Raw genomic sequence first — 15,927 nt, 5'->3', positions numbered from 1 at the left:
AAAAGAAAAGTTGTCCAAAACAGCTTCCAATCGAATGTTCCTGTGATTGGAAAAGTCAGGAGAGTGCAAAGGTACTGTTTTCTATCAGTTGGCAAGGTGCGCACACAATCCCAGTGTTGTACAGCTTGCTTCTTCACCTTCCCGAAGCTGCCGCTCTCGCCGGCTGCCGGAGCCCAAGAAGCGGCTTCTTCGCGCAAAGACGATTGTGCCGCTCACAGTGCTCTCCTTAGCGCGGCTTCTGCCGAAAGACGCCCGGCAGCGGCTCTTACCTCCGGAGAGCATCCTACCTTCCTCTTTAGCTCCTCTTCTCATCTACACCTCGGCAACAAGCTTTTCCACTATGTCTGGCTAGGAAAAACTGTGCCAGCACAGAAAACATCTCCCCTCGTGTTCTAGAAGTTGCACGGATGTCTGCCAAGTGTTTGGCAGGAAGAAAAGAAAAGTTGTCCAAAACAGCTTCCAATCGAATGTTCCTGTGATTGGAAAAGTCAGGAGAGTGCAAAGGTACTGTTTTCTATCAGTTGGCAAGGTGCGCACACAATCCCAGTGTTGTACAGCTTGCTTCTTCACCTTCCCGAAGCTGCCGCTCTCGCCGGCTGCCGGAGCCCAAGAAGCGGCTTCTTCGCGCAAAGACGATTGTGCCGCTCACAGCGCTCTCCTTAGCGCGGCTTCTGCCGAAAGACGCCCGGCAGCGGCTCTTACCTCCGGAGAGCATCCTACCTTCCTCTTTAGCTCCTCTTCTCATCTACACCTCGGCAACAAGCTTTTCCACTATGTCTGGCTAGGAAAAACTGTGCCAGCACAGAAAACATCTCCCCTCGTGTTCTAGAAGTTGCACGGATGTCTGCCAAGTGTTTGGCAGGAAGAAAAGAAAAGTTGTCCAAAACAGCTTCCAATCGAATGTTCCTGTGATTGGAAAAGTCAGGAGAGTGCAAAGGTACTGTTTTCTATCAGTTGGCAAGGTGCGCACACAATCCCAGTGTTGTACAGCTTGCTTCTTCACCTTCCCGAAGCTGCCGCTCTCGCCGGCTGCCGGAGCGCGAGAAGCGGCTTCTTCGCGCAAAGACGATTGTGCCGCTCACAGTGCTCTCCTTAGCGCGGCTTCTGCCGAAAGACGCCCGGCAGCGGCTCTTACCTCCGGAGAGCATCCTACCTTCCTCTTTAGCTCCTCTTCTCATCTACACCTCGGCAACAAGCTTTTCCACTATGTCTGGCTAGGAAAAACTGTGCCAGCACAGAAAACATCTCCCCTCGTGTTCTAGAAGTTGCACGGATGTCTGCCAAGTGTTTGGCAGGAAGAAAAGAAAACTTGTCCAAAACAGCTTCCAATCGAATGTTCCTGTGATTGGAAAAGTCAGGAGAGTGCAAAGGCACTGTTTTCTATCAGTTGGCAAGGTGCGCACACAATCCCAGTGTTGTACAGCTTGCTTCTTCACCTTCCCGAAGCTGCCGCTCTCGCCGGCTGCCGGAGCCCAAGAAGCGGCTTCTTCGCGCAAAGACGATTGTGCCGCTCACAGTGCTCTCCTTAGCGCGGCTTCTGCCGAAAGACGCCCGGCAGCGGCTCTTACCTCCGGAGAGCATCCTACCTTCCTCTTTAGCTCCTCTTCTCATCTACACCTCGGCAACAAGCTTTTCCACTATGTCTGGCTAGGAAAAACTGTGCCAGCACAGAAAACATCTCCCCTCGTGTTCTAGAAGTTGCACGGATGTCTGCCAAGTGTTTGGCAGGAAGAAAAGAAAAGTTGTCCAAAACAGCTTCCAATCGAATGTTCCTGTGATTGGAAAAGTCAGGAGAGTGCAAAGGTACTGTTTTCTATCAGTTGGCAAGGTGCGCACACAATCCCAGTGTTGTACAGCTTGCTTCTTCACCTTCCCGAAGCTGCCGCTCTCGCCGGCTGCCGGAGCCCAAGAAGCGGCTTCTTCGCGCAAAGACGATTGTGCCGCTCACAGTGCTCTCCTTAGCGCGGCTTCTGCCGAAAGACGCCCGGCAGCGGCTCTTACCTCCGGAGAGCATCCTACCTTCCTCTTTAGCTCCTCTTCTCATCTACACCTCGGCAACAAGCTTTTCCACTATGTCTGGCTAGGAAAAACTGTGCCAGCACAGAAAACATCTCCCCTCGTGTTCTAGAAGTTGCACGGATGTCTGCCAAGTGTTTGGCAGGAAGAAAAGAAAAGTTGTCCAAAACAGCTTCCAATCGAATGTTCCTGTGATTGGAAAAGTCAGGAGAGTGCAAAGGTACTGTTTTCTATCAGTTGGCAAGGTGCGCACACAATCCCAGTGTTGTACAGCTTGCTTCTTCACCTTCCCGAAGCTGCCGCTCTCGCCGGCTCCCGGAGCGCGAGAAGCGGCTTCTTCGCGCAAAGACGATTGTGCCGCTCACAGTGCTCTCCTTAGCGCGGCTTCTGCCGAAAGACGCCCGGCAGCGGCTCTTACCTCCGGAGAGCATCCTACCTTCCTCTTTAGCTCCTCTTCTCATCTACACCTCGGCAACAAGCTTTTCCACTATGTCTGGCTAGGAAAAACTGTGCCAGCACAGAAAACATCTCCCCTCGTGTTCTAGAAGTTGCACGGATGTCTGCCAAGTGTTTGGCAGGAAGAAAAGAAAAGTTGTCCAAAACAGCTTCCAATCGAATGTTCCTGTGATTGGAAAAGTCAGGAGAGTGCAAAGGCACTGTTTTCTATCAGTTGGCAAGGTGCGCACACAATCCCAGTGTTGTACAGCTTGCTTCTTCACCTTCCCGAAGCTGCCGCTCTCGCCGGCTGCCGGAGCCCAAGAAGCGGCTTCTTCGCGCAAAGACGATTGTGCCGCTCACAGTGCTCTCCTTAGCGCGGCTTCTGCCGAAAGACGCCCGGCAGCGGCTCTTACCTCCGGAGAGCATCCTACCTTCCTCTTTAGCTCCTCTTCTCATCTACACCTCGGCAACAAGCTTTTCCACTATGTCTGGCTAGGAAAAACTGTGCCAGCACAGAAAACATCTCCCCTCGTGTTCTAGAAGTTGCACGGATGTCTGCCAAGTGTTTGGCAGGAAGAAAAGAAAAGTTGTCCAAAACAGCTTCCAATCGAATGTTCCTGTGATTGGAAAAGTCAGGAGAGTGCAAAGGTACTGTTTTCTATCAGTTGGCAAGGTGCGCACACAATCCCAGTGTTGTACAGCTTGCTTCTTCACCTTCCCGAAGCTGCCGCTCTCGCCGGCTGCCGGAGCCCAAGAAGCGGCTTCTTCGCGCAAAGACGATTGTGCCGCTCACAGCGCTCTCCTTAGCGCGGCTTCTGCCGAAAGACGCCCGGCAGCGGCTCTTACCTCCGGAGAGCATCCTACCTTCCTCTTTAGCTCCTCTTCTCATCTACACCTCGGCAACAAGCTTTTCCACTATGTCTGGCTAGGAAAAACTGTGCCAGCACAGAAAACATCTCCCCTCGTGTTCTAGAAGTTGCACGGATGTCTGCCAAGTGTTTGGCAGGAAGAAAAGAAAAGTTGTCCAAAACAGCTTCCAATCGAATGTTCCTGTGATTGGAAAAGTCAGGAGAGTGCAAAGGTACTGTTTTCTATCAGTTGGCAAGGTGCGCACACAATCCCAGTGTTGTACAGCTTGCTTCTTCACCTTCCCGAAGCTGCCGCTCTCGCCGGCTCCCGGAGCGCGAGAAGCGGCTTCTTCGCGCAAAGACGATTGTGCCGCTCACAGCGCTCTCCTTAGCGCGGCTTCTGCCGAAAGACGCCCGGCAGCGGCTCTTACCTCCGGAGAGCATCCTACCTTCCTCTTTAGCTCCTCTTCTCATCTACACCTCGGCAACAAGCTTTTCCACTATGTCTGGCTAGGAAAAACTGTGCCAGCACAGAAAACATCTCCCCTCGTGTTCTAGAAGTTGCACGGATGTCTGCCAAGTGTTTGGCAGGAAGAAAAGAAAAGTTGTCCAAAACAGCTTCCAATCGAATGTTCCTGTGATTGGAAAAGTCAGGAGAGTGCAAAGGTACTGTTTTCTATCAGTTGGCAAGGTGCGCACACAATCCCAGTGTTGTACAGCTTGCTTCTTCACCTTCCCGAAGCTGCCGCTCTCGCCGGCTGCCGGAGCCCAAGAAGCGGCTTCTTCGCGCAAAGACGATTGTGCCGCTCACAGCGCTCTCCTTAGCGCGGCTTCTGCCGAAAGACGCCCGGCAGCGGCTCTTACCTCCGGAGAGCATCCTACCTTCCTCTTTAGCTCCTCTTCTCATCTACACCTCGGCAACAAGCTTTTCCACTATGTCTGGCTAGGAAAAACTGTGCCAGCACAGAAAACATCTCCCCTCGTGTTCTAGAAGTTGCACGGATGTCTGCCAAGTGTTTGGCAGGAAGAAAAGAAAAGTTGTCCAAAACAGCTTCCAATCGAATGTTCCTGTGATTGGAAAAGTCAGGAGAGTGCAAAGGTACTGTTTTCTATCAGTTGGCAAGGTGCGCACACAATCCCAGTGTTGTACAGCTTGCTTCTTCACCTTCCCGAAGCTGCCGCTCTCGCCGGCTGCCGGAGCCCAAGAAGCGGCTTCTTCGCGCAAAGACGATTGTGCCGCTCACAGCGCTCTCCTTAGCGCGGCTTCTGCCGAAAGACGCCCGGCAGCGGCTCTTACCTCCGGAGAGCATCCTACCTTCCTCTTTAGCTCCTCTTCTCATCTACACCTCGGCAACAAGCTTTTCCACTATGTCTGGCTAGGAAAAACTGTGCCAGCACAGAAAACATCTCCCATCGTGTTCTAGAAGTTGCACGGATGTCTGCCAAGTGTTTGGCAGGAAGAAAAGAAAAGTTGTCCAAAACAGCTTCCAATCGAATGTTCCTGTGATTGGAAAAGTCAGGAGAGTGCAAAGGTACTGTTTTCTATCAGTTGGCAAGGTGCGCACACAATCCCAGTGTTGTACAGCTTGCTTCTTCACCTTCCCGAAGCTGCCGCTCTCGCCGGCTGCCGGAGCCCAAGAAGCGGCTTCTTCGCGCAAAGACGATTGTGCCGCTCACAGCGCTCTCCTTAGCGCGGCTTCTGCCGAAAGACGCCGTGCAGCGGCTCTTACCTCCGGAGAGCATCCTACCTTCCTCTTTAGCTCCTCTTCTCATCTACACCTCGGCAACAAGCTTTTCCACTATGTCTGGCTAGGAAAAACTGTGCCAGCACAGAAAACATCTCCCATCGTGTTCTAGAAGTTGCACGGATGTCTGCCAAGTGTTTGGCAGGAAGAAAAGAAAAGTTGTCCAAAACAGCTTCCAATCGAATGTTCCTGTGATTGGAAAAGTCAGGAGAGTGCAAAGGTACTGTTTTCTATCAGTTGGCAAGGTGCGCACACAATCCCAGTGTTGTACAGCTTGCTTCTTCACCTTCCCGAAGCTGCCGCTCTCGCCGGCTGCCGGAGCCCAAGAAGCGGCTTCTTCGCGCAAAGACGATTGTGCCGCTCACAGCGCTCTCCTTAGCGCGGCTTCTGCCGAAAGACGCCCGGCAGCGGCTCTTACCTCCGGAGAGCATCCTACCTTCCTCTTTAGCTCCTCTTCTCATCTACACCTCGGCAACAAGCTTTTCCACTATGTCTGGCTAGGAAAAACTGTGCCAGCACAGAAAACATCTCCCATCGTGTTCTAGAAGTTGCACGGATGTCTGCCAAGTGTTTGGCAGGAAGAAAAGAAAAGTTGTCCAAAACAGCTTCCAATCGAATGTTCCTGTGATTGGAAAAGTCAGGAGAGTGCAAAGGCACTGTTTTCTATCAGTTGGCAAGGTGCGCACACAATCCCAGTGTTGTACAGCTTGCTTCTTCACCTTCCCGAAGCTGCCGCTCTCGCCGGCTGCCGGAGCCCAAGAAGCGGCTTCTTCGCGCAAAGACGATTGTGCCGCTCACAGTGCTCTCCTTAGCGCGGCTTCTGCCGAAAGACGCCCGGCAGCGGCTCTTACCTCCGGAGAGCATCCTACCTTCCTCTTTAGCTCCTCTTCTCATCTACACCTCGGCAACAAGCTTTTCCACTATGTCTGGCTAGGAAAAACTGTGCCAGCACAGAAAACATCTCCCATCGTGTTCTAGAAGTTGCACGGATGTCTGCCAAGTGTTTGGCAGGAAGAAAAGAAAAGTTGTCCAAAACAGCTTCCAATCGAATGTTCCTGTGATTGGAAAAGTCAGGAGAGTGCAAAGGTACTGTTTTCTATCAGTTGGCAAGGTGCGCACACAATCCCAGTGTTGTACAGCTTGCTTCTTCACCTTCCCGAAGCTGCCGCTCTCGCCGGCTGCCGGAGCCCAAGAAGCGGCTTCTTCGCGCAAAGACGATTGTGCCGCTCACAGCGCTCTCCTTAGCGCGGCTTCTGCCGAAAGACGCCCGGCAGCGGCTCTTACCTCCGGAGAGCATCCTACCTTCCTCTTTAGCTCCTCTTCTCATCTACACCTCGGCAACAAGCTTTTCCACTATGTCTGGCTAGGAAAAACTGTGCCAGCACAGAAAACATCTCCCCTCGTGTTCTAGAAGTTGCACGGATGTCTGCCAAGTGTTTGGCAGGAAGAAAAGAAAAGTTGTCCAAAACAGCTTCCAATCGAATGTTCCTGTGATTGGAAAAGTCAGGAGAGTGCAAAGGCACTGTTTTCTATCAGTTGGCAAGGTGCGCACACAATCCCAGTGTTGTACAGCTTGCTTCTTCACCTTCCCGAAGCTGCCGCTCTCGCCGGCTGCCGGAGCCCAAGAAGCGGCTTCTTCGCGCAAAGACGATTGTGCCGCTCACAGTGCTCTCCTTAGCGCGGCTTCTGCCGAAAGACGCCCGGCAGCGGCTCTTACCTCCGGAGAGCATCCTACCTTCCTCTTTAGCTCCTCTTCTCATCTACACCTCGGCAACAAGCTTTTCCACTATGTCTGGCTAGGAAAAACTGTGCCAGCACAGAAAACATCTCCCCTCGTGTTCTAGAAGTTGCACGGATGTCTGCCAAGTGTTTGGCAGGAAGAAAAGAAAAGTTGTCCAAAACAGCTTCCAATCGAATGTTCCTGTGATTGGAAAAGTCAGGAGAGTGCAAAGGTACTGTTTTCTATCAGTTGGCAAGGTGCGCACACAATCCCAGTGTTGTACAGCTTGCTTCTTCACCTTCCCGAAGCTGCCGCTCTCGCCGGCTGCCGGAGCCCAAGAAGCGGCTTCTTCGCGCAAAGACGATTGTGCCGCTCACAGCGCTCTCCTTAGCGCGGCTTCTGCCGAAAGACGCCCGGCAGCGGCTCTTACCTCCGGAGAGCATCCTACCTTCCTCTTTAGCTCCTCTTCTCATCTACACCTCGGCAACAAGCTTTTCCACTATGTCTGGCTAGGAAAAACTGTGCCAGCACAGAAAACATCTCCCATCGTGTTCTAGAAGTTGCACGGATGTCTGCCAAGTGTTTGGCAGGAAGAAAAGAAAAGTTGTCCAAAACAGCTTCCAATCGAATGTTCCTGTGATTGGAAAAGTCAGGAGAGTGCAAAGGCACTGTTTTCTATCAGTTGGCAAGGTGCGCACACAATCCCAGTGTTGTACAGCTTGCTTCTTCACCTTCCCGAAGCTGCCGCTCTCGCCGGCTGCCGGAGCCCAAGAAGCGGCTTCTTCGCGCAAAGACGATTGTGCCGCTCACAGCGCTCTCCTTAGCGCGGCTTCTGCCGAAAGACGCCCGGCAGCGGCTCTTACCTCCGGAGAGCATCCTACCTTCCTCTTTAGCTCCTCTTCTCATCTACACCTCGGCAACAAGCTTTTCCACTATGTCTGGCTAGAGAAAACGGTGCCAGCACAGAAAACATCTCCCCTCGTGTTCTAGAAGTTGCACGGATGTCTGCCAAGTGTTTGGCAGGAAGAAAAGAAAAGTTGTCCAAAACAGCTTCCAATCGAATGTTCCTGTGATTGGAAAAGTCAGGAGAGTGCAAAGGTACTGTTTTCTATCAGTTGGCAAGGTGCGCACACAATCCCAGTGTTGTACAGCTTGCTTCTTCACCTTCCCGAAGCTTCCGCTCTCGCAGTACCAACAGTACCCTAGGAAGGTAAATCAGCCGGGTATTAGGGTTCTTCCTAAGGAAAAAGCTGTGAAAGCAGCCATGTTGTGGCACTTTTGCACTCCCTTTTGGATGCCTTTCACAGCTCCAGTGTGCCTGGAGGTCTGGGCTTCCTGATTTTAAAAATCCTAGCACAAGGCCTACCTAACCCCAACCCGACGACGAGAAAGGCAAATCAGCCAGGAATTAGGGATGTCCCCAAGGAAATAGCTGTGGAGGCAGGCATGTGGTGTTACTTTTGTGCTCTTCTTGGATGGTCCCTCGCAGCTGCTGTGTTCTTGGAACTCAGGGCTTTCTGGTTAAAAAACTCTAATCCTAGGCCTAACTCAAACCTCAACGCTAGGAAGGAAAATCAGCCTAAGGTTGGGGATGGTCTCATGGAAATAGCAGTGGAGGCAGCCAAGTTGTGTCACTTTTGCGCTCCCGTTGGGATGCCTTGAACAGCTGCAGTGTGCCTGGAGCACAGGGCTTCCTGGTTTTAAAAGTCCTTGGCCCAAGCCTAACACTAACCCTAGGAAGGTAAATCAGCCGGGTATTAGGGTTCTTCCTAAGGAAAAAGCTGTGAAAGCAGCCATGTTGTGGCACTTTTGCACTCCCTTTTGGATGCCTTTCACAGCTCCAGTGTGCCTGGAGGTCTGGGCTTCCTGATTTTAAAAATCCTAGCACAAGGCCTACCTAACCCCAACCCGACGACGAGAAAGGCAAATCAGCCAGGAATTAGGGATGTCCCCAAGGAAATAGCTGTGGAGGCAGGCATGTGGTGTTACTTTTGTGCTCTTCTTGGGTAGTCCTTCGCAGCTGCTGTATTCTTGGAACTCAGGGCTTTCTGGTTAACAAACTCTAACCCTAGGCCTAACTCAAACCTCAACGCTAGGAAGGAAAATCAGCCTATGGTTGGGGATGGTCTCATGGGAATAGCAGTGGAGGCAGCCAAGTTGTGTCACTTTTGCGCTCCCGTTGGGATGCCTTGAACAGCTGCAGTGTGCCTGGAGCACAGGGCTTCCTGGTTTTCAAAGTCCTTGGCCCAAGCCTAACAGTAACCCTAGGAAGGTAAATCAGCCGGGTATTAGGGTTCTTCCTAAGGAAAAAGCTGTGAAAGCAGCCATGTTGTGGCACTTTTGCACTCCCTTTTGGATGCCTTTCACAGCTCCAGTGTGCCTGGAGGTCTGGGCTTCCTGATTTTCAAAATCCTAGCACAAGGCCTACCTAACCCCAACCCGACGACGAGAAAGGCAAATCAGCCAGGAATTAGGGATGTCCCCAAGGAAATAGCTGTGGAGGCAGGCATGTGGTGGTACTTTTGTGCTCTTCTTGGGTAGTCCTTCGCAGCTGCTGTGTTCTTGGACCTCAGGGCTTTCTGGTTAAAAAACTCTAACCCTAGGCCTAACTCAAACCTCAACGCTAGGAAGGAAAATCAGCCTATGGTTGGGGATGGTCTCATGGAAATAGCAGTGGAGGCAGCCAAGTTGTGTCACTTTCGCGCTCCCGTTGGGATGCCTTGAACAGCTGCAGTGTTCCTGGAGCACAGGGCTTCCTGGTTTTAAAAGTCCTTGGCCCAAGCCTAACAGTAACCCTAGGAAGGTAAATCAGCCGGGTATTAGGGTTCTTCCTAAAGAAAAAGCTGTGAAAGCAGCCATGTTGTGGCACTTTTGCACTCCCTTTTGGATGCCTTTCACAGCTCCAGCGTGCCTGGAGGTCTGGGCTTCCTGATTTTAAAAATCCTAGCACAAGGCCTACCTAACCCCAACCCGACGACGAGAAAGGCAAATCAGCCAGGAATTAGGGATGTCCCCAAGGAAATAGCTGTGGAGGCAGGCATGTGGTGGTACTTTTGTGCTCTTCTTGGGTAGTCCTTCGCAGCTGCTGTGTTCTTGGAACTCAGGGCTTTCAGGTTAAAAGAACACTAACCATAGGCCTAACTCAAAACTCAACGCTAGGAAGGAAAATCAGCCTATGGTTGGGGATGGTCTCATGGAAATAGCAGTGGAGGCAGCCAAGTTGTGTCACTTTTGCGCTCCCCTTGGGATGCCTTGAACAGCTGCAGTGTGCCTGGAGCACAGGGCTTCCTGGTTTTAAATGTCCTTGGCCCAAGCCTAACAGTAACCCTAGGAAGGTAAATCAGCCGGGTATTAGGGTTCTTCCTAAGGAAAAAGCTGTGAAAGCAGCCATGTTGTGGCACTTTTGCACTCCCTTTTGGATGCCTTTCACAGCTCCAGTATGCCTGGAGGTCTGGGCTTCCTGATTTTCAAAATCCTAGCACAAGGCCTACCTAACCCCAACCCGACGACGAGAAAGGCAAATCAGCCAGGAATTAGGGATGTCCCCAAGGAAATAGCTGTGGAGGCAGGCATGTGGTGGTACTTTTGTGCTCTTCTTGGGTAGTCCTTTGCAGCTGCTGTGTTCTTGGAACTCAGGGCTTTCAGGTTAAAAGAACACTAACCATAGGCCTAACTCAAAACTCAACGCTAGGAAGGAAAACCAGCCTAAGGTTGGGGATGGTCTCATGGAAATAGCAGTGGAGGCAGCCAAGTTGTGTCACTTTTGCGCTCCCGTTGGGATGCCTTGAACAGCTGCAGTGTGCCTGGAGCACAGGGCTTCCTGGTTTTAAAAGTCCTTGGCCCAAGCCTAACAGTAACCCTAGGAAGGTAAATCAGCCGGGTATTAGGGTTCTTCCTAAGGAAAAAGCTGTGAAAGCAGCCATGTTGTGGCACTTTTGCACTCCCTTTTGGATGCCTTTCACAGCTCCAGTGTGCCTGGAGGTCTGGGCTTCCTGATTTTAAAAATCCTAGCACAAGGCCTACCTAACCCCAACCCGACGACGAGAAAGGTAAATCAGCCAGGAATTAGGGATGTCCCCAAGGAAATAGCTGTGGAGGCAGGCATGTGGTGTTACTTTTGTGCTCTTCTTGGGTAGTCCTTCGCAGCTGCTGTGTTCTTGGAACTCAGGGCTTTCAGGTTAAAAGAACACTAACCATAGGCCTAACTCAAACCTCAACGCTAGGAAGTAAAATCAGCCTATGGGTGGGGATGGTCTCATGGGAATAGCAGTGGAGGCAGCCAAGTTGTGTCACTTTTGCGCTCCCGTTGGGATGCCTTGAACAGCTGCAGTGTGCCTGGAGCACAGGGCTTCCTGGTTTTAAAAGTCCTTGGCCCAAGCCTAACAGTAACCCTAGGAAGGTAAATCAGCCGGGTATTAGGGTTCTTCCTAAGGAAAAAGCTGTGAAAGCAGCCATGTTGTGGCACTTTTGCACTCCCTTTTGGATGCCTTTCACAGCTCCAGTGTGCCTGGAGGTCTGGGCTTCCTGATTTTAGAAATCCTAGCACAAGGCCTACCTAACCCCAACCCGACGACGAGAAAGGCAAATCAGCCAGGAATTAGGGATGTCCCCAAGGAAATAGCTGTGGAGGCAGGCATGTGGTGTTACTTTTGTGCTCTTCTTGGGTAGTCCTTCGCAGCTGCTGTATTCTTGGAACTGAGGGCTTTCTGGTTAAAAAACTCTAACCCTAGGCCTAACTCAAACCTCAACGCTAGGAAGGAAAATCAGCCTATGGTTGGGGATGGTCTCATGGAAATAGCAGTGGAGGCAGCCAAGTTGTGTCACTTTTGCGCTCCCGTTGGGATGCCTTGAACAGCTGCAGTGTGCCTGGAGCACAGGGCTTCCTGGTTTTAAAAGTCCTTGGCCCAAGCCTAACAGTAACCCTAGGAAGGTAAATCAGCCGGGTATTAGGGTTCTTCCTAAGGAAAAAGCTGTGAAAGCAGCCATGTTGTGGCACTTTTGCACTCCCTTTTGGATGCCTTTCACAGCTCCAGTGTGCCTGGAGGTCTGGGCTTCCTGATTTTAAAAATCCTAGCACAAGGCCTACCTAACCCCAACCCGACGACGAGAAAGGCAAATCAGCCAGGAATTAGGGATGTCCCCAAGGAAATAGCTGTGGAGGCAGGCATGTGGTGGTACTTTTGTGCTCTTCTTGGGTAGTCCTTCGCAGCTGCTGTGTTCTTGGAACTCAGGGCTTTCAGGTTAAAAGAACACTAACCATAGGCCTAACTCAAAACTCAACGCTAGGAAGGAAAATCAGCCTATGGTTGGGGATGGTCTCATGGAAATAGCAGTGGAGGCAGCCAAGTTGTGTCACTTTTGCGCTCCCGTTGGGATGCCTTGAACAGCTGCAGTGTGCCTGGAGCACAGGGCTTCCTGGTTTTAAAAGTCCTTGGCCCAAGCCTAACACTAACCCTAGGAAGGTAAATCAGCCGGGTATTAGGGTTCTTCCTAAGGAAAAAGCTGTGAAAGCAGCCATGTTGTGGCACTTTTGCACTCCCTTTTGGATGCCTTTCACAGCTCCAGTGTGCCTGGAGGTCTGGGCTTCCTGATTTTCAAAATCCTAGCACAAGGCCTACCTAACCCCAACCCGACGACGAGAAAGGCAAATCAGCCAGGAATTAGGGATGTCCCCAAGGAAATAGCTGTGGAGGCAGGCATGTTGTGGTACTTTTGTGCTCTTCTTGGGTAGTCCTTCGCAGCTGCTGTGTTCTTGGAACTCAGGGCTTTCAGGTTAAAAGAACACTAACCATAGGCCTAACTCAAACCTCAACGCTAGGAAGGAAAATCAGCCTATGGTTGGGGATGGTCTCATGGAAATAGCAGTGGAGGCAGCCAAGTTGTGTCACTTTTGCGCTCCCCTTGGGATGCCTTGAACAGCTGCAGTGTGCCTGGAACACAGGGCTTCCTGGTTTTAAAAGTCCTAGGCCCAAGCCTAACAGTAACCCTAGGAAGGTAAATCAGCCGGGTATTAGGGTTCTTCCTAAGGAAAAAGCTGTGAAAGCAGCCATGTTGTGGCACTTTTGCACTCCCTTTTGGATGCCTTTCACAGCTCCAGTGTGCCTGGAGGTCTGGGCTTCCTGATTTTAAAAATCCTAGCACAAGGCCTACCTAACCCCAACCCGACGACGAGAAAGGCAAATCAGCCAGGAATTAGGGATGTCCCCAAGGAAATAGCTGTGGAGGCAGGCATGTTGTGGTACTTTTGTGCTCTTCTTGGGTAGTCCTTCGCAGCTGCTGTGTTCTTGGAACTCAGGGCTTTCTGGTTAAAAAACTCTAACCCTAGGCCTAACTCAAACCTCAACGCTAGGAAGGAAAATCAGCCTATGGTTGGGGATGGTCTCATGGAAATAGCAGTGGAGGCAGCCAAGTTGTGTCACTTTTGCACTCCCGTTGGGATGCCTTGAACAGCTGCAGTGTGCCTGGAACACAGGGCTTCCTGGTTTTAAAAGTCCTTGGCCCAAGCCTAACACTAACCCTAGGAAGGTAAATCAGCCGGGTATTAGGGTTCTTCCTAAGGAAAAAGCTGTGAAAGCAGCCATGTTGTGGCACTTTTGCACTCCCTTTTGGATGCCTTTCACAGCTCCAGTGTGCCTGGAGGTCTGGGCTTTCTGATTTTAAAAATCCTAGCACAAGGCCTACCTAACCCCAACCCGACGACGAGAAAGGCAAATCAGCCAGGAATTAGGGATGTCCCCAAGGAAATAGCTGTGGAGGCAGGCATGTGGTGGTACTTTTGTGCTCTTCTTGGGTAGTCCTTCGCAGCTGCTGTGTTCTTGGACCTCAGGGCTTTCTGGTTAAAAAAATCTAACCCTAGGCCTAACTCAAACCTCAACGCTAGGAAGGAAAACCAGCCTAAGGTTGGGGATGGTCTCATGGAAATAGCAGTGGAGGCAGCCAAGTTGTGTCACTTTTGCACTCCCGCTGGGATGCCTTGAACAGCTGCAGTGTTCCTGGAGCACAGGGCTTCCTGGTTTTCAAAGTCCTTGGCCCAAGCCTAACAGTAACCCTAGGAAGGTAAATCAGCCGGGTATTAGGGTTCTTCCTAAGGAAAAAGCTGTGAAAGCAGCCATGTTGTGGCACTTTTGCACTCCCTTTTGGATGCCTTTCACAGCTCCAGTATGCCTGGAGGTCTGGGCTTCCTGATTTTAAAAATCCTAGCACAAGGCCTACCTAACCCCAACCCGACGACGAGAAAGGCAAATCAGCCAGGAATTAAGGATGTCCCCAAGGAAATAGCTGTGGAGGCAGGCATGTTGTGGTACTTTTGTGCTCTTCTTGGGTAGTCCTTCGCAGCTGCTGTGTTCTTGGAACTCAGGGCTTTCAGGTTAAAAGAACACTAACCATAGGCCTAACTCAAACCTCAACGCTAGGAAGGAAAACCAGCCTAAGGTTGGGGATGGTCTCATGGAAATAGCAGTGGAGGCAGCCAAGTTGTGTAACTTTTGCGCTCCCCTTGGGATGCCTTGAACAGCTGCAGTGTGCCTGGAACACAGGGCTTCCTGGTTTTAAAAGTCCTTGGCCCAAGCCTAACAGTAACCCTAGGAAGGTAAATCAGCCGGGTATTAGGGTTCTTCCTAAGGAAAAAGCTGTGAAAGCAGCCATGTTGTGGCACTTTTGCACTCCCTTTTGGATGCCTTTCACAGCTCCAGTGTGCCTGGAGGTCTGGGCTTTCTGATTTTAAAAATCCTAGCACAAGGCCTACCTAACCCCAACCCGACGACGAGAAAGGCAAGTCAGCCAGGAATTAGGGATGTCCCCAAGGAAATAGCTGTGGAGACAGGCATGTGGTGGTACTTTTGTGCTCTTCTTGGGTAGTCCTTCGCAGCTGCTGTGTTCTTGGACCTCAGGGCTTTCTGGTTAAAAAACTCTAACCCTAGGCCTAACTCAAACCTCAACGCTAGGAAGGAAAACCAGCCTAAGGTTGGGGATGGTCTCATGGAAATAGCAGTGGAGGCAGCCAAGTTGTGTCACTTTTGCACTCCCGCTGGGATGCCTTGAACAGCTGCAGTGTTCCTGGAGCACAGGGCTTCCTGGTTTTCAAAGTCCTTGGCCCAAGCCTAACAGTAACCCTAGGAAGGTAAATCAGCCGGGTATTAGGGTTCTTCCTAAGGAAAAAGCTGTGAAAGCAGCCATGTTGTGGCACTTTTGCACTCCCTTTTGGATGCCTTTCACAGCTCCAGTATGCCTGGAGGTCTGGGCTTCCTGATTTTAAAAATCCTAGCACAAGGCCTACCTAACCCCAACCCGACGACGAGAAAGGCAAATCAGCCAGGAATTAAGGATGTCCCCAAGGAAATAGCTGTGGAGGCAGGCATGTTGTGGTACTTTTGTGCTCTTCTTGGGTAGTCCTTCGCAGCTGCTGTGTTCTTGGAACTCAGGGCTTTCAGGTTAAAAGAACACTAACCATAGGCCTAACTCAAACCTCAACGCTAGGAAGGAAAACCAGCCTAAGGTTGGGGATGGTCTCATGGAAATAGCAGTGGAGGCAGCCAAGTTGTGTAACTTTTGCGCTCCCGTTGGGATGCCTTGAACAGCTGCAGTGTGCCTGGAACACAGGGCTTCCTGGTTTTAAAAGTCCTTGGCCCAAGCCTAACAGTAACCCTAGGAAGGTAAATCAGCCGGGTATTAGGGTTCTTCCTAAGGAAAAAGCTGTGAAAGCAGCCATGTTGTGGCACTTTTGCACTCCCTTTTGGATGCCTTTCACAGCTCCAGTGTGCCTGGAGGTCTGGGCTTTCTGATTTTCAAAATCCTAGCACAAGGCCTACCTAACCCCAACCCGACGACGAGAAAGGCAAGTCAGCCAGGAATTAGGGATGTCCCCAAGGAAATAGCTGTGGAGACAGGCATGTTGTGGTACTTTTGTGCTCTTCTTGGGTGGTCCTTCGCAGCTGCTGTGTTCTTGGAACTCAGGGCTTTCTGGTTAAAAAACTCTAACCCTAGGCCTAACTCAAACCTCAACGCTAGGAAGGAAAATCAGCCTATGGTTGGGGATGGTCTCATGGAAATAGCAGTGGAGGCAGCCAAGTTGTGTCACTTTTGCGCTCCCCTTGGGATGCCTTGAACAGCTGCAGTGTGCCTGGAGCACAGGGCTTCCTGGTTTTAAATGTCCTTGGCCCAA

Source organism: Melospiza georgiana, chromosome 17 (genome assembly GCF_028018845.1).
Source record: "Melospiza georgiana isolate bMelGeo1 chromosome 17, bMelGeo1.pri, whole genome shotgun sequence".
Lineage (NCBI taxonomy): Eukaryota > Metazoa > Chordata > Aves > Passeriformes > Passerellidae > Melospiza > Melospiza georgiana.
The sequence above is the reverse complement of the archived record's forward strand: the minus strand, read 5'-3'. Positions refer to the sequence as shown.